At 38.2% G+C, this 19,561-nt stretch overlaps 1 long non-coding RNA gene across 1 annotated transcript in view; it reads right to left on the bottom strand.

Moving 5' to 3' along the window:
• Positions 1 to 9,625: 9,625 nt before the first annotated feature.
• LOC117097368 overlaps positions 9,626 to 19,561 on the bottom strand; it is a 69,014-nt gene continuing 59,078 nt past the window's right edge. Inside the window, exon 3 of the long non-coding RNA XR_004442931.1 lies at positions 9,626 to 10,638. This is a non-coding gene — a long non-coding RNA (uncharacterized LOC117097368). The remainder of the gene's footprint in view (positions 10,639 to 19,561) is intronic.

The raw sequence follows: 19,561 nt of genomic DNA, 5'->3' as shown, positions 1-19,561 counted from the left end.
TTTGGCTCTTTTCTTAATTATTCCAGGGTTCCATTAACTGCTTCCTCTGACATGAAATCTAACAAAGCTAAAGACTAAAATACAATTGTTTACAGCATAAGTAGGAGGCCACCCTGTGCAGGGCAAAATCAACAGAGAGGAGACTGTCTTATGCTTTCGAGAGGCAGTCTGCTGATACTGTCATAATGTCTAGTGACAGGCCAGAGATCAAAACCCAACACCCTCATTTACCTGACAGCGATTTGGCCAATCACTTAACATCTCTAAGAGCTTCATTTTTCTACAAAATTGAGACCATAGTATTTGTTTCATAGGATTACTCTCAGGGTTAAATATTATACATTAAGCATTAAATATATGCTGCTTGTTTATCTAAATATTCATGGTCAGGCGCTAACTTCTTATGTGACTCTGAGCAATGCATTCATCTCTGTACCTGTTTCCTCATCCATACACTGAGAACTGAACAAAGTGAGCCCTAAGTTTCGTTCCAACTTCAATATTCTATAATTCTTGCAACTTATATGGTCTCAGCTTTCTTATCTTTATAATGGGCATGAGAGTACCTACCTCATAGAATTTTTGAGAGAATAAAATGAATTAAGACAGGTAGAAATTCTTAGAACAGTGCCTGCCACATCGGAAGTGCTCAATACATATTAGCTGTGCTGATGATGCTAATGATAAAGACGATGAAGACTCCATTTGCAGACAGTGTGGCAACCATAAAACATTCAGTATCAGATTGATTACGTTCTCTTCTTTTCTGAGTCAATGCCAGAGCTACCAATATTTTATTGTTTAAAAGTTCTTCAAGACTAAACTCATTTTACATGGTATGATTATTACACATTGTATGCCCGTATCAGACCAGCTTGGCCAACAAGGTGAAACCCCATCTCTACCAAAAATACAAAAATTAGCCGGGCGTGGTGGCAAGCACCTGTAGTCCCAGCTACTCGGGAGGCTGAGGCAGGAGAATCGCTTGAACCTGGGAGGCAGAAGTTGCAGTGAGCTGAGATTGTGCCACTACTCCAGCCTGGCAGAGCGAGGCGAGGCAAGGCTCCATCTAAAAAAAAAAAAAACAAGCAAACAAAAACTCATGTGCTCCGTAAATATGGAGTACCTACTATGTACCCAAAAAAATTAAAATAATTTTTTAAAAAAGCCTGAACTCATTCACTTCTTAGTAAGAATTATGTAAAGATTTCCCAGTGTAGATACCCTAGCCTGCTAATCTTTTTTGTTGTTGTTGTTATCAGTGTCTTAAGAAATTAATTGGCCGGGGACTGGTGGCTCATGCCTGTAATCCCAGCAGTTTGGAAGGTCAAGATGGGTGGATTGTTTGAGGCCAAGAGTTCAAAACCAGCCTGGGAAACATAGTGAGACCCCATCTGTACAAAAAATAAAAAAATAATAGTGAGGCATGGTGTCATGAGCCTGGGGTCCCAGCCTCTTGGGAGGCTGAGGTGAGAAAATTGCTTGAGTCCAGGAATTTGAGGGTGCAGTGAGCTGTGATGGTGACACTGCACTCCAGCCTGGACTACAGAGCAAGATCCTGTCACCCTCCTCAAAAAAAAAAAAGCAATTAATTTATTTATTTATGGCCATTCTCTCTTTTTGTGAGCTGGATATGTGTTCACTTTCATTCTAAAAATGTACAGTCCCCAAAGCGCATACATGTTGTCAAACTTCACTACATTTACCTAGAGAGTTTCCTGTAGTCTTCTCTTCCAAGTATTTTAAATAATGTGTAATTTCTTCACATAACTGAAACATTCTAATGTTGAGTTGGCACAGGAAGAGAAGTTTTGATTTACTCAGAACTGGGATTTGTGTGGGTCATTTCCTAGTCCTCCTAAGTATTTAACAAATGTAAAATGTAACACACAATTAAATAAGCTAACCCAAGCCAAATGAACCGGTAAGTGCATTATAAATAGCAACCAAAATTAAACTTCAGATGTTAACTGGTGTGTCCTGATTTAATAATGAATTACATCATTTGACAAATGAGATAAGACTTGCACCTTTAGCTTTCTGATCCAAACTTCTAAGAGTTGAAATGTATTATTACCATCTGGTGTCTGGCCTCTAAAATGCCCTGGTGATATCTGCCTCATTTCAAGTAGTCAGGGCTTGCATATGCCAGCAAAACACTCTCCTAAGTGTCTTGATTGGCAGGCCCAGAGAGAAGGCTAAGAACCAAATGAACCATGGAGATATAGCTCCAGCTCTGTAGAATTTTCTTCTGGTTCAAGGCAGACTCATTTTCTTAGTTTGCGTAGCAAAGAAATTGTCATGATCGAAGTTGTTTTTATTTTGGAACTTAATCCTGAAGGATGCAATTCCTATACTTACCAAGAATGTTTCATCTGTTTTAAATTATTTCACACCCTTTACAAAATAGCAATAACTTTAACACCTTTTATTTTCAGTGAAAATAATTCAAGAATGAAGCTGAGAATGATACATAAGCCTAGAGTTTTAACTCAGTGAAGCAATGTGATTCTGACAGTTCTTTATTTTTTTTCCACACTGTGTTAGATTCCTAGTAAAAAGGGAAGATGAATCTTATTGCTTTCAAGAACCTGACAGCTTGGTATATAGGACAGAGTGAACATACATAGAACAATATCCAATAACACAGCTGAAGGTGACAAAGCCATTGCCAGACAGAGTGGTGCAGGTTGTGAGATCAGTTTTCTTGGTAAGTCTTAAGGACTGAATGTTGGTATTCTCTAACATTCGTGGATTATAATCTAATCCCCAATGTGGTGGTAGCACTATCTGGGGGTAAGACCTTTGGGAAGTGACTAGGCATGAGGGTGGACCCCTCCTGAATGAGATTAATGTCCTTATAAGAAAAGTCCAGAGAGCTAGCTCACTCTTGTTCAGCATGTGAGGACACAAGAAGCCCAGAGTCTGTAACCTGAAAGAGGGCCCTCACTAGAACCCAATCATGCTAATGCTGTGATCTTGGACTTTCAGGCTCCAGAATTGTGAGAAATAAATTTCTGTTTTTTATAAGCCACCCATTTCATGACACTTTGTTATAGAGGCCTGAACAAAGACAATACGTATACAAGATAATTGATAAAGATGAAATTTAGGAACACAATTAGAAGTGAAATGCAAATAACAAGAGGGTGACCCTGGAGTAGAAAAGTTATCTGTGTCTGGCAAATTTGAATAGTTTACAAATGCCAAGCCTGTGCAAAATAGAAGTTACCAATATTAATGGCTGCATCATTACAAGGTATATCTAAAAGACACTTAAGATTAAGTCCATGTTTGTCAATGGGGAGGCTGAGAGTAGGAAATGTTAAATAATCTGCCCTTGGTCACTCAGTCAACAAGTAAGAGAGCAGGGAATCAATCTCAGATCTAAGTCCTCTAAAGTTATTCCCCAAACTCCTCACAGCTTCACTTAATAACCATTTCCTGCTTTGGTTGACTTTACAAAGATGACCATACATTTGAGAGCAAAAGGGGAAGCTATGAATCATTACATCTGGACAAACGGCATGAATCAAGATCATCCACTGCCAACTAGAATGTATGTTCATCTTCTGCCTATATATCTTCATTCCCAGACATCCACCAGACTTCTAGTGTCTTATCTGAGAAGTACACTTGGAGGTCAGTTTCCTGGAGTAAATTGATCAAAGTCTTACAATTCTAGAAAGCTATGTATTTTAAAAGAGTTCACACATGCAAAAAAAAAAAAAATAGTACAATGAAATGAATCACTATTAGTGGAATTTCAGGTACTCAGGTACCTGATAATAAGAACTATTTCAAAACAACATTACTTTCCTGGTACCTGTCAAATCACAGTTTTCATATGAGATATGGCCAGCTGGGTATTGAAGGATAATTGGTCAGCTACTGTGATGGTTAATATTGAGTGTCAACTTGTTTGCATTGAAGGATTCAAAATATTGTTCCTGGGTATGTCTGTGAGGATTGTATTAGTCCATTTTCACGATGCTGATAAAGACATATCTGAGACTGGGCAATTTACAAAAGAAAGAGGTTTATTGGACTTTCAGTTCCACGTGGCTGGGGAGGCCTCACAATCATGGTGGAAGGTGAAAGGCACATCTCACATGGTGGCAGACAAGAGAAGAGAGCTTGTGCAGGGAAACTCTCATTTTGAAAACCATCAGATCTTGTGAGACTTACTCACTGTCATGAGAACAGTACAGGAAAGACCCACTCACATGATTCAATTACCTCCCACTGGGTCACTCCTACAATACCTGGGAATTCAAGATAACATTTGAGTGAGGACACAGCCAAATCATATCAAGAGTGTTGCCAAAGGAGATTAACATTTGAGTCAGTGGACTGGAAGAGGCAGACCCACCCTCAATCTGAGTGGTCACCATCTAATCAGCTGCCGACGCAGCTAGAATAAAGGCAGAAGAAAGTGGAATGAGAAGACTTGCTGAGTCTTCTGGTCATCATCTGTTTCCCATGCTGGATGATTTTTTGCCCTTGAATATCAGACTCCAAGTTTGTCAGCTTTCAGACTCTTGGGCTTACAGCAGTGGTTTGCCAGGGGCCCTCAGGTCTTCAGCCACAGACTGAAGGCTGCATGGTTGACTTCCCTGCTTTTGAGGTTTTGGGACTCCGACTGGCTTCCTTGCTCCTCAGCTTACAGGCGGCCTATTATGGGACTTCACGCTGTGATCGTGAGTCAATTATCTTAATAAACTCTGCTTCATATATAATATATATAATTAGTTCTTACCTCTAGTGAACCCTGACTAATACAGATTTCTAGATGCACAGATGGATTGAGAGGCAAACACTCTAAATTAACAAGGCAGAAATAAAAGAGGTGTTCTGCCCAAGATCTTCAGCACTGCTCACTCCTCTATTAGAATTTCTTATCCAGTTCAAATACAGAAAATTTGTAAAGCATTCAGAAAAAACTAACAACTCAAGCAAAATGATATGTTCAAATACTTAATACTGCCAAAATGTAATGCATTTCAATAAAATGATGTATGTCCTTAACTCGCACAAATTCATAAATGTCTAATGGACACACATATAGGAAGTGAATATCAAATGCCTGTGTACTAGTTGTATAAAATCTAAGTTAAAACTCATTTCCATCCCAAATATGTGTGATATGGAAGACACTATTCTATGTGTTTGTTTAATTTTGGGGGGTCATTGAAGATTTTTTTATTTGCAGAAAAAAAGATGTCTACAAACAAAGTTAATGGAAAAAGCCAAAAATTAGTACCAAAAGAGGAAACGAGGACAAGGAAAAACATGAATACATAGAAACATGTAAAAATACTCAATCCAGGCTCAGAGAACCAGCATCCCTGACAGAAAGTGTTGTTAAACATCCAAGTGGGTTGCTAAGGAAGGTTAGGGAATCTCCCTTTCCCAGAAGTCTTTAAAAATAGGATAACATCTGTTTGGATGGGATAATGATGGTACTGCTTGACTTGGCAGCTTCTTAAGCAAACCTATGGTTTGGTAATTCTACCATTTCTATTTCTGATTTGAAAAGTAACAAATAACTTCAGTTCATCGGGAAAATTGGAGCTTATAAATGACTTGTAATATTAATTGTCTTATAAAACTATTTTCATTGTCATTTATAGTGCAAAGGTAGATCATTGGGTTTTTCAGAGTATACTTGAATTTGCAGCAAAGGCTCAAACTTTCCTTACCTATTTGTAACAGTTCCTCCAAAATATTAGAAAACTAGAGATGTACTGAGTTTACACATACAAGAAAGTTATAGATAAAGCATTGCACATAATCCTATATTCAATTTTTAACTTCAACTGAGTAATACCTGTATCCAGTGGAGCAGAGGTTATAAGAAGGTTAGATTATATAAACCCTACTAAAAATTGGAGTCTGCCAGACCAATAACCCAAGGGGTAAAATATATATATTTGGTCCCTGGAGAGAATTTAGACTATGATCCAGATGTGTCTGTACTGCTCCTACCATAACCAAATTTTGCTTTCTACTATACTACCAGACCGTTTGTCCCCATTCCATTTCACTGCACATATATTTGTTGAGTTCCTACTTTTGGTCAGTTGTGGAGAGAAAAAGCCCACAGTCCCTGCCCTTGAGGAATACATAATCTAAAAAAAACATGCGTGGGTTACTCCAGGTGTTGTAGGGTCTTAGGCAAGTATAATTTGGGACATGCATTTTAAGAAAAAGAATACAAAATTACAAATGCAGAATTACTAATAAAAGTGAATATTTATTGCATAGAGAAAATTAATCACCACAAATTACAAGTTTTAGCATTCTTACAAATGCCAGAAATATCACAAAATCTTAGAAAAAAAACTTACATTTTGTATTAACTGATCACATCTATAATTCTACTTGTTCTACTTTTGCTTGTATATTGTTGACCACATGACAAAAATTTACTTACTTATTTATTTATATATTTAGATGGAGTTTTGCTCTGTCGCCCAGGCTGGAGTGCAGTGGCACAATCTCGGCTCACTGCAACCTCTGCCTCCCAGGTTCAAGCAATTCTCCTGCCTCAGCCTCCCGAGTAGCTGGGACTACAGGCGCTTGCCACCAAGCCCGGCTAATTTTTATATTTTTGGTAGAGACGTGGTTTCACCATGTTGGCCAGGATGGTCTCAATCTCTTGATCTCGTGATCCACCAGCCTCAGCCTATCAAAAATGCTGGGATTACAGGCAAGAGCCACCACGCCTGGCCAAGAATTTTTCATATTATTTTCTATAGAGAAAGAACAATGATAATTCATTCAGTCATTCCTTTGGTATGATTGATTGAAATTTGTTTTCTTTCTGGTTCAGATCTCTTTCATAATTATAAGTAAGTTTTCAGGATTGTTGTCAAGTGCAGGAAAACTTCAGTCAAATTTATTTCATATATCAACTTCAAGAGCTGTAAGATTTCAGGGCACTGATAATTTTCTTGTGTGTAAGTAATTTTAAATACTCTTTCAATTGATGCTACTCATTAACCAGCTTGTCACTGGTGTCCTTGCTGTAACAGTGTAATGTGAGTTCGATTTTATCTCTGTCAATGTGAGGATTGTGTATCAAATTTGAAATAAATTTAAATATTTTCTCAGTGAGTTCATGTGATTCAGTCCTCTGCATTAAATGTGTTATCAAAGAATAAAAAGCCCATTCAGTACTTCCCTCTTCCTGTTAATGAATTATTGCTCTTTGTATTATCTAAAAATATTTCTGTTACAATTTACTTCTTGATGTCAGAGCAATTTCTACTTGACTTTATCTCTTGATTTTTTTTCATATTCTATCAAATTTCATCTGGATTTTCTCCAAGTTCCTTAATACATTAATTCATAGATGACAAAACAGTTGCTCTTCATATATGCCCATATCAGCAGTTATTGATTTCTGTGGGTTTTTAAATCGAAAAGGTCCAAAACATCTATGCAAATTCAGTTAAAATGAAGTATTTATGTCTTACTGATTTTTTGAATAATCCGTTCATATCTTGTTTTTGTTTCTCTTCCATGACTTTAAAAATATATTTCAGGGTCATTAAATTGCGCTGTACAATGTTTAAAGACTTGAACAGCTTTAGTGTGGACAAAACAAACCATGTTGTTACATTTAGACTCTTAAAAGAAATACTTTCGTTGGCATTTTAAAAAATTGAGGTATAATTACCATTCAATAAAATGTACATATCATAGTGTTCAGCTCAATGAGTTTTGAATAGGCAGGGCACATTGACCCATGCCTGTAATCCCAGCACTTTGGGAAGCCAAGGCCGGTGGTTCACAAGGTCCAGAGTTCAAGACCAGCATGACCAACATGGTGAAACCCCGTCTCTACTAAAAAATACAAAAATTAGCCAGGCGTGGCGGCACGTGCCTGTAATCCCAGCTACTCGGGAGGCTGAGGCAAGAGAATCGCTTGAACCTGGGAGGCAGAGGTTGCAGTGAGCCGAGATAGTGCCACTGCACTCCAGCCTGGGCAATAGAGCGAGACTCTGTCTCAAAAAAATAAAACAAATAGAGGGCATTTCCACCATCCAGAAAGTTCCCTTTCCCATCCTCATTCATCCTCACCCTTCCTCATCCATCCTCACCCCCAGAGCAACCCTTTTCTAATTCAGTCACCATAATACATTTCACCTACTCTTGGACTTCAGGTCAGTGGAATCACTCAGCATGTAATCTTTCGTGTCTGCATTATTTTGCTTAGCATGATTTTGAGAGAATCAGCCACAGTGCAGCATGTATGGACAGTTTGTTCTGTCTTATTATGAAATGTTATTTCACTATATAAATATACCATTATTCGTTTATTCTTTCTCCTATTGATGGACATTTAGGTTCCTTCCAGTTTGGGCTATTATTAATAAGGATGCTTTGAATGTTCTTACGTAAGTCTTTGCATGGACATGTATTTTCATTTCTCTTGGCTATGCATCTGAGAAAACAATTGTTCAGTAATAGGGTAGATGCATGTTTAACTTTATTGGAAACATGGCATATGTATTTTACATACTCCCTCTACAAGAAAAACACAAAAACAAAACATGTAATTGTTGCACAGTACTGAAGAGGCCCAAGAATTAGGGTTCCTTAAAGGAAGGCTTCTTCCACCTGTATTGATCATCCAAGGCTCCTCACCAGGCATCATTCTTTGGGTCAGCTAGGCAGAACGACTTGCTGTTCCCTGAGTATGTGATGCAGTCTCTTCCCTGTGAGTCTCCCTACAAGGTAATTCCTCTGACTGGCTGCTCTGCTGTCATCCTTTACCTGCCCCATCCAGTCTTAAAGACTGGATTTAATCATTTTCATCTCTGGGAGGCCTTTCATACCACCCTCCCCAAACCCCCATCACCACTGTCAAGGCTGAACTAAACTGTCTCTTCTCTGTGCTCCCATAGAAACTCAGGTTTTTCTCTATAACTGCTAATCTATTTGTCTATCTCCACTACTAGACTATAAGCTCTCTATGGGTGGAGTCTTGACCACTTTTATGATCTATTGCCTAGCAAAGTTCTTGACCCAGAATAGGTGACTGACAAGTATCAATTGAATCCATGAATAAATAGTTGAGCGGGTTTGATGTTGTTGGCATTGGGTGAAGTTTATTTATACTTCATGGTATTCAGGTAGAAATAGGTTGTTAGTTGCATAGGTCTAGAGTTCAGGTATTGGGTTTATGGGCAGGAGTACGACTAGAGGTATGGATATGGGAGCTCCCCTTACTTTCAGTCACGTTGTATACAGGTAAGAACTGAAAGTTTGGGATTCAATGCAAATACTTGGGGAAAGTTTCCAGTTTTGAAGATAATTGAGACAGAATGAGAGAAGGGGTCAAACTGCAGTAGATTGTGGTGTAAATGAAAAGAGAAGGGGAGAAATGCAAACTGTGTAGACAGATAATTCAAGAATTTTTGTGCTGAGATTCCAAGTAGAGCAATTACAATATGTCCCAACAGACAGATGAGATTGGATAATGTTGTTTCTTTCACTTTTATTTTTGTTAGTTTAAGAAGGAAAAGACAAGTGGCACTATTTTCAAATTGAAGGACCAGTGTCACTGGACAGAGGAAATTTTGTGGCAGGTACAAGAAGATACAAATGAGACAAATTTAGTTCTTATAAAGTTTTGCTGAGGTCTCACACCATTAAGTCATGATATGGGTTGATTGGTTGGTTGGTTTGTTTCATGAATAGGGACTGCCTGACATCATCTTTTCACTTCAAGGCATTTATCAAGTTTGGAGTCAAACATACTTAGGTGACTCAAAGCAGAAGCCGTTATCCATAATGAGTGAAGGCTGTATGAGAAGTTTGAATTTCCAACAGGAACTTCATGTGTTTGTTCTACTTCTTGTATTACAGATCTCATAGTGCTAAGAGAGGCCATTTTATAATGGGTTTGAGAAAATAATAACATTTGGAGCTGGAAATACGCTTAAAAGATGATCTTGTCCAGTGTCTAGAAGACTTTATTTCATGGTTGGGACACTGCTTAGACATCATCTCTTCTGGGAATCCTTCCTCAGGATGTGAATAAACACACTTTTAAAAAAGTCACAGGCAACTTTTCTGTCCTCTTGCAGTTTTCATAATGCTTATTATTAAATGTACATGTTAAAGCCTCTGAGAAGTTCTACAGTAAATAAACCAATTTAATTCTGATTCACAAAATAGTTTATCATCTTATTTGAACCTGGAAACCATCATACTCTTATTTTGTGGACACTTATGTGCATCCAACAAAGTCTTTTGAGAATCACTAATCTAATCTACTAATCCTTTCATTCAGACAGAGTCCCAGTCAGTATTTTTTATCTCCTTATTTCATTTATTTAAACTTAATAGCTGAAAACAATTTTATGATCTTGGTTGACTGGGATGATCTGGGCAATTCTCCTGTTCCACATAATGTTAGCCGGGCCTGAAGTTAGCTGTGGCCTGACTGATGCCTCTGTACAGATGCTGGAAGTCTGAGTTCAGCCCTGGATGCTGGCATGGCTGGCTTCTCCCTCCCCATCTAGTTTCAGGCCTCTAGCTCTTCACCTGTGTTCACCACATGTTATCCCTCCTTATGGTGTTTTCATAAGATAAGCAGACCATTTAGATAGTGGCTCAGGGTACCTGAAAGTACAAAATCAGAAACTTCTGACACTTTCTTAAGTTTTAGACCTAGAACTGGAATAACATCCCTTCTATCACATTATGTTGGTTAAAGCAGTCACAAGGCCAGCCCAGATCCAAAAGGAGGAAAACAAACTCTACCTCTCCATCAGGTAGTGCACATGGAAAGAGAGATGACAAATAATTTGCAGTCATATTTAATCCATCGCACTTCTCGTGGGGTTTTACCACATTGTGAGATAAAGAACCTGTTCCTTGACACCATAAAATTCCCCAGATAACTCTAAATACCTACGCTTCTTGGCATCACAGAGATAGCTGGGTCCATTGATATTTTCCCTAATATCCAGGATCAGTATGTTAGGCAAATGGCCAATAGGACCCAGATCCAAACACATCAAATCAGGGAAATGGGCTGAGCATGGTGCCTTACACTTGTAATCCTAGCACTTTCAGAGGCTGAGGTGGGCAGATTGCTTGAGCCCAGGAGCCTGAGACCAGCCTGAACAATAAGGCAGAAACTTGTCTCTATAGAAAAATACCAAAAAAAAAATTAGCCAGACATGGTGATATGTGCCTGTCATCCCAGCTACTCAGGAAGTTGAGGTGAGAGGATCATGTAAGCCCAGGAGGCCAAGATTGTAGTGAGCCATAACTGGACTACTGCACTGCAGTCTGAGTGACAGGGAAAGACCCTGTCTCAAAAAAAAAAAAAAAAACAAAAATGGAAAACATTGAAAGGCTGACACTAGTTCTAATGGTCTACACTAGAAGTGAGCAAACTACATTCTGTAGTCCAAATCCACCTACTGCTGTTTTTTGTAAATAACGTTTTGCTGGAACACTGCCACACCAATGCTTTTGTCTATTGCCTATGGCTGTATTTGTGCTAAAAGTCAGAGTTGAATAGTTGTGGCTAAGACCATCTGGCTTGCAAACCTAACATATTGACCATCTGGCCCTCTACATTAAAAGTTTGCCAGCCCCTGGTCTAGACTATATAAGCATTATAAAATGATGCCCACTTTATTGTGATTTGACTCTATCTATACATTAGGAAATGTGGAATATTAGCAAGATATAAAACAGTTTCAATGGAGATAAAAAATTGCTGTATTGTTTCATGTATCAACAGAACACTCTTTCTTATTGCTGATTGTATTCTATTTGATTATTATAAGTAAAGCTATTATGAACATTTATGTGCAGGTCTTTGAATGAATATATGCTTTTGTTTCTCTTGGATAAATATGTAAGAGTTAAATGCTGGATCATGTGGTCAGGATATCTTTAACTTTTAAAAAAATTGCTAATATGTTTTCCAGACATTCTTATCAGCAGTTTAAGAGAGTTCCTGTTCCACCACATCCTTGTCTGCACTTGCTATAGTCAGTCCTTTAATTTTAGCCACTGTAATGGGTATGTAGTAGAATCACATTATAGTTTTACCTTGCATTTTTCTAATGACTGATGATATTAATCATCTTTTCATATGCTTATTTGACATCCACACACTTCTTTGATGAAGTGTCTGTTGAGATTTTTTGCCCATTTTCAAAAGTTGAGGGTTTCTTATTGTTGAGTTTTGAGAGTTCTTTATATATTTTGGGTAGACATTCTTTATCAGATATGTAAATCATAAATTTTTTTTCTAGTCTATGATTTGTCTTTCATTCTCTTTTGAAGGGAAGTTTTTAAGGCCAGGCATGGTGGCTTACACCTGTAATCCCAGCACTATGGGAGGCTGAGGCAGGTGGATCATGAGGTCAGGAGTCCAAGACCAGCCTGGGCAACATAGTGAAACACCATCTCTACTAAAAATACAAAAAAAAATTAGCCAGGCATGGTGGTGGGTGCCCATAATCCAAGCTACTTGGGAGGCTGAGACAAGGAGAATCACTTGAACCTGGGAAGCAGAGGTTGCAGTAAGCCAAGGTCGTGCCACTGCACTCCAGCCTAAGCAACAGTGCGCAACTCTATCTCCAAAAATAAAATAAAATAAAATAAATAAATAAATAAATAAAGAGAAGTTTTAAATTTTTATGAAGTTAAGTATATCCTTTTTCTTTTCTTTCCTTTTTTTTTTTTCTTTGAGATGGAGTTTCACTCTTGTTGCTCAGACTGAGTGCAATGGCATGATCTCAGCCCACTGCAACCTCCGTCTCCCAGGTTCAAGCAATTCTCCTGCCTCAGCCTCCTGAGTAGCTGGGATTACAGGTGCCCAACACCACACCCAGCTAATTTTTCTATTTTTGGTAGAGACAGAATTTCAGCATGTTGATCAGGCTGATCTCAAACTCCTGACCTCAGGTGATCCACCCACCTCAGCCTCCTAAAGTGCTGGGATTACAGGAGTGAGCCACCATGCCTGGCCCATTTTTTTCTCTTATGGATAATTCTTCTGGTGTCATATAAGAAATCTCGGCCAGGCAGGCAGATCATGAGGTCAGGGGTTCAAGACCAGCTTGGCTAATATGGTGAAACCCCATCTCTACTAAAAATACAAAAATTAGCCAGGTATGGTGGCGTGTGCCTGTAATCCCAGCTACTTGGGAGGCGGAGGCAGGAGAATCACTTGAACCCAGGAGGTGGCAGTTGCAGTGAGCCGAGATTGCACCACTGCACTCCAGCCAGGGTGACAGAACAAGACTTCATCACACACACACACACACACACACACACACCCACCCACACACACACACACGGAGAAATCTCTGCCTAGTCAAAGGTCACAAACATTTCTGCTTATATTTTCTTCTAGAGGTGTGATTGTTTTAGGTTTTACATTTAGGTCAATAATCCATTTTGGGTTAGTTTATTTAATAAGGCACAAGACACGGATTCAAGTTTATTTTCTTTTTTGGCATATGGGTATCCAATTATTCTAATATCAGTTATTGAAAAAACTATCCTACCTCCATTAAACTGCATTTGACCCTTTGTCAAAGATCAGTTGTCATTATTTTTGTATCTGGACTCTCTGTTCTGTTCCATAGATTTGTCTGTCTTGATGCCAGTACTGCAGTATTCTGATTACTGTAAATCTTGACATCAGAAAATATTAGCTCTCTATTTTTTTCTTTATCAAAGCTGTTGCAGGCATTCTATGTCCTTTGTATTTCCACACTAATTTTAGAGTCAGTTTGTCAGTTTCTGCCTGTAGCTTTGTTGAACAAATCCCATACACTCCAATGACTTGCTACCTTATGTAGCTGCCCCTCTCTGACTGAGGTTGTTCTCAGCCTGCAGACACATGCTTAACCCACATGCTGGCAGGCCAGAAGTGCCTAAGAATGAATAACCCCAGGAGCAACTCTCAACCACTAAGAGATGTGAGTTGGAAAATAAATATCTCAACTTTCTTGTCCCTCTGGAGCTATTCTGAGGTGTGACTTAGGGTCTCCGAGGGTTCCTAGCAGAACCAAGCTTCAATTGCCCATTCATTAACATATTAACATTATCTTTTATTTACATATCTACCTTGATTTTCTCACTTCTCCACTACCTATTTCTCTATTAGTTCATTTTCATGCTGCTGATAAAGTCATACCTGAAACTGAGAACAAAAAGTAGTTTAATTGGACTTACAGTTCCACATGGCTGGGGAGGCCTCAGAATCATGGCTGGAGGTGAAAGGCTCTTCTTACATGGTGACAGCAAGAGAAAAACGAGGAAGAAGCAAAAATGGAAACCCCTTATTAACCCATTAGATTTCATGAGACTTATTCACTATCATGAGAATAGAATGGGAAAGACCAGCCCCCATGATTCAGTTACCTCCTCCTGGGTCCCTCCCACAACACATGGGAATTCTAGGAGATACAATTCAAGTTGAGATTTAGGTGGGGACACAGCCAAACTATATCACTCACTGTGCTTCCTAGAACCGTTTGAACTCAAATTCATATCTCAGGGTCTGTTTTTGATAACTGATCTAAGATTGTTGGTACCAGGAGTAGTTCCAGAAGGGAGAACCTGGGAATGAAACTCTACAATGAAATAATGAACCTGAACTCTTTCTAATACCAGAAGATTCAAGGTACTCTCATAGCTCCCCAGTTATACTGTGGACAAAACAGAAGACAGACAATAAATGCAATCCTGGACCAAATCCATCTCACAATGGGTTCACAAACTCAACCTGTTCGTGTTATCCCAGTCTCTGAGTGTCTAACCAAGATGGACAGACTTAAGTGCTTGCAGAACCCCCCTTTTGGCTTCTGACTTGTGAGATAAGTGATATACTAGTAAGAAAATCCAAGTGGAAGCCTGTGAAACTACTGCTTTCTCTCTAACCAGCCAAGACAGCAAATTGGAAGCAATACCACAAATTAGGCAGCAGGCCGTCATTAACAATACTCTCAGAGACTTACAGGATACACAGGTAATGTTTTCCATCATGTCCCTAGTTAACTGATCATTATGGCTTCTATTAAAAAAAAGATGAATGGAGGTGGAACATGGTGGATTATAGTGGACTACTGTGAATGTAATCAAGGGAGGCCTTAGCCACAACTGCCGTGCTACATGTATGTGGCATCTTCCTAAAACAGATTAATACAGCCTCTGACACTTGATATGCAGATATTGGTCTGACCAATGCCTTTTGTAGCCCAATCAGAAAGGATGATCCATAGCAAGTTGCATTCACCCGGAGTGGTGGCCCCAATACTTATTTTATTTTATTATTTGATTTTTTAGGTTTCCTTTTTTTTCTAGTTTCATTTTCTCAGTTCCTCTACTCTTGTGATCACCTCCCAAATGCATAACTTGCAACCAAATCCTTATTTCAGAGTTGCTTAAGAAGAAATTCAAACTAAAATAGTAATTAATTACCTTAGTGAAATCTTTTGGTGTATATAAATATATAAAAATATCAATAATTTCAGTAAATCTAAATGAATTAAACCCATCAAACTTTCTGATTGAATTTTTAAAAAGATATACAAACAGCCAACAAACATGAAAAAATGCTCAACATCACTAATCATCAGGGAAATGCAAATCAAAACCACAATGAGATACCACTTTACTCCTGCAAGAATGGCCATAATTAAAAAGTCAAGAAACAATAGATGTTGGCATGGGTGTGGTAAAAAGGGAACACTTTCACACTGCTGGTGGAATGTAAATTAGTACAACTACTATGGAAAACAGTATGGGGATTCTTTGAAGAACTAAAAGTAGATCTACCATTCAATCCAGCAATCCCACTAGTGGGTATCTACTCAAAGGAAAAAAGTTATTATTTGTAAAAGATACATGCATACACATGTTTATGGCAGCACAATTTGCAATTGCAAAGATATGGAATTAACCTAAGTGCTCATCAACCAATGAGTGGATAAAGAAAATGTGGTACATTTACACCTTGGAATACTACTCAGCCATAAAAATAAAAGAAATAATGGCTTTTGCAATTATTTATTATTATCAGATGGAACCGGAGGCCATTATTCTAAGTGAAATAACTCAGAAATAGAAAACCAAATACCCTATGTTCTAACTTATAAGTGGGAGCTAATCTATGAGAATGCAAAGACATACAGAGTGATATAAAGGACTATAGGAACTTGTGGTGGGGAGGTTGGGAGGAAGATGAGAGATAAGAGACAGCGTACTGGATACAGTGTACACCGTTAGGGTGATGGGTGCACTAAAATCTCAGAATACACCACTATAGAACTCATTTGAGTAACAAAAACCACCTGTACCCCAAAAACAATTGAAATAAAAAAATTACAGCTATGTGGCTTTTATAAGAGACATACTAAAGCATAGGATATGTTATGTAAGCCAGCTTTGGCTGTGTAGCAGCCACATAATCTCAGTTGCATGCAATAATAGTTTCTTACTCATGCATCTGTGTATCAGCTTGGGTACAGCTGATTTTGCCCACTGGGGTTTGCTCTAAAACATAGGTTCAGCCTTAGTCTGTTCCAAATATTTCCTATCTTCCTTGGACCAGTGGCTACCCAAGGCAGGGTCTTATCATGGCAAAAGTCAGGAATACAAGAGAATTTGTCCAACCTTTCAAGCATGTTTAAAGCCACTAACTGTATCATCCCACCAATATTCTGTTGGCTAAGGCAAGTCACATAGCAAGGGTTCATAAGGTACCGAGAAGAGAGAACAAACTGGGAATAACAATGAAATCTGTGTTGAAAATAATAGAATGGAATAAAATAAGACAAATGGTAGCAAAAAGAAAACTTGTGTGGCTGTATTAATGTCAGATAAAATGGATTTTAAGACAAAAACACGATTAGAGTCAGAGAAGATCTCTATCTATTTATCTATCTATTCACATCAATAAAGTGTAAATATTCTAAACACCGTGCACCTAATAGCCTCAAAATATATAAAGGGAGTAAACAAAACTCCACCAAATAGTGAGAAATTTCACTGAATTTCCCTCATTTTTTGAAGTGTTAATCCATTGATTCTAAGCAAGAACACAGAAGAGCTCAACAACACAATTTAAAAACTTGACCTAATGGACATGGATGGAATTCTGCATCCAACAATGAGATGATGTGAACTGCATTATTCTCAAGTACACATAGAACACTTATAAATATTGATCATGTATTTAGACAAAATATAAGCCTCAAAAATATCTTAAAATGTGTATAATATAGATCACATTTTCTGACATCAACTCAATTAAGTTAATAAATAATAAGAAAAATATGAATTCCCCACATATTTAAAACTTAAAAATATGCTCTTTAAATGACTCATGAGGTAAAGAAATCATAATGGAAATTTTAAAGTGAACGATAATGACAACATTACATATCAGAACTTGTGAGATCCAACCAGAGCTAAGACCCAGCAACTCACTCCTAGGTAAGCACCAAAGAGGAACTCTTACACATGTGCACCAGGGATGCAGATGAAGATCTTTATAGCAATACTATTTAAAAATTGCAAAGACCTAGGAACAACCTACATGCCTGTTGTCAGCAGAGTGTGTAAAATTACTGGTGACCATCAAACAATGAAATATTATATAGCATTCACAATGAATGACCTTCAGCTTCACATCACAATATGAATGAATATTAATGATATTGTATAAAAAATAAATAAATTGATGATAGCTAGATAGATAGATGTATAAAATAAATTCCCAAAGATACATACAGTAACCTTTTTATAAACTTTGAAACACTAAAACTAAATGCAATACGTCTAGGACTATATAGATATATAGACTGAAATAGAACTATGTAAATAAAAAAGGAAGGAAATGATCAGCATGATTCAGGATAGTAGTTACCTTGGGTGGAGACAGACAGGAAGAAACACTGCCCTTAGATTCAGGCAAGAGGACCTCTGGGCTCTTCTCTACAGGCCCGAATCTGGTCATCTTCTAACTATGCCTCTCCCCTTAAAGCAAGGAGTCTGTAGCATGAAAGGGATGTTCTCACTCAACGCCTACAGCGCCCTCTTACAGATCATGCTCTGAATACCTGGAAGCCGGGACTTCACTGTCCCTACAGTGAGGGCCTCTCTCAGTGACTGTGTGGACCCCTCTGGCCTGGGTCTATTCTTCCAAGTGCAGATCATGATGTCTGTGTGCTCTGAGGCCTATGGAGTGGCCAAGGGGTGCTATTTACCAGTAAGTGGACTGACCATTGGGCCGAGTATCCATGTGTGTGCTCAAAGGACAGGCTGCCTAAGACCATCTCTCCTCACACTACTGCCACGCTCCAATGTAGCTAAAAACTAAGAATTCAAAATTCCAGCCTGGCCTTATAGGTTGGTATGAATATATTTAGTGAGATGGAAGGATAGAATACATTTTATTTAATAGTCTTAGCTAGATTGATAACTTTTCAATATTTAAATATATAGTACATGGGCCTTTTTCTCCAGGCTTCATAAATGTTTACAAGCCTAGCAGTGGGATAGAACTGGGGAGCACCAAATGGGCAGATATAACTTACTTTCAAAGTTCTAGTACTTATGAATTTAGCAACATGGCATCTTGGCTGGATCAGACACATATGGATTTTTCATGGTAATGATTGGTTTGAGTGTAGGTGTTGGGAGCAACAGCAAAAGATAAGCTAGAGAGGGAAGCAAAGGCCAGATCATACAGCGTCTTGTAAGTTACACTGTGGAGTTTGGACTATCCTAAGAGCAACAAGGAGATACTGGATGATTTTAAGAGTGAGGCTGACATAATCAGGCTTGCATTTTAGAAGGATTAATGTAGCTCCGAAGTGAATGTTGGTTAAGGGACAGGACTGGAAGAAGGAGAACAAGTAATGAGTCTATTTCAGTAATCATCAGGGAGGAGATGCAGATGGTTTGGTGTAAAATGAAGGTAATAAGAGTAAGGTCTACAGGATCAACTTACAGAGAAATAGAAATTAAGGCTGATTCCTAGGTATTCAGCTGGTGAAGTTGGGTAGTGTTGTCTTTCAAGGGGATATAGAATTGAAATGGAAGTTTTTGAACTGTATAGGGAAAGATATTGGATTTAATTTGGATATACTGTGCTTAACGGCCTGCAGGTAGCAAGTAAACTATTGGTGCAAACTAGGCACATAGTAATTGTGCAATGTAAGTATAAATGAGAAAACGAAGTCAAACTTGTTAATTATTTTTTAACTATTTTTTTTCCTGCGGTTGGAACAGATGAGGAGAGCTTCCTCGAAGGTCTAAGGGAGCTTGAATCAACTGTTGCTCTTGTCAATTAGTGTACTTTATGTGGATTTGTCAAGACATGAAGCAATGCTATTATTAGCAAAATTTTATTTCTTTCTAGACTTGCTCAATGTATTCAACAGGTCATAACACCAAAATTAGCGACCTATTCTAAAATTGATCACATAATTGGAAGTAAAACACTCCTCAGCAAATGCAAAAGAATGGAAATCGTAACAAAGTCTCTCAGACCACAGTGAAA

Source organism: Trachypithecus francoisi, unplaced genomic scaffold (assembly GCF_009764315.1).
Source record: "Trachypithecus francoisi isolate TF-2019V2 unplaced genomic scaffold, Tfra_2.0 Lachesis_group15, whole genome shotgun sequence".
Classification (NCBI taxonomy): Eukaryota; Metazoa; Chordata; class Mammalia; order Primates; family Cercopithecidae; genus Trachypithecus; species Trachypithecus francoisi.
Note: the sequence above shows the minus strand (reverse complement) of the source record. Positions and strands in the feature narration are given on the sequence as shown.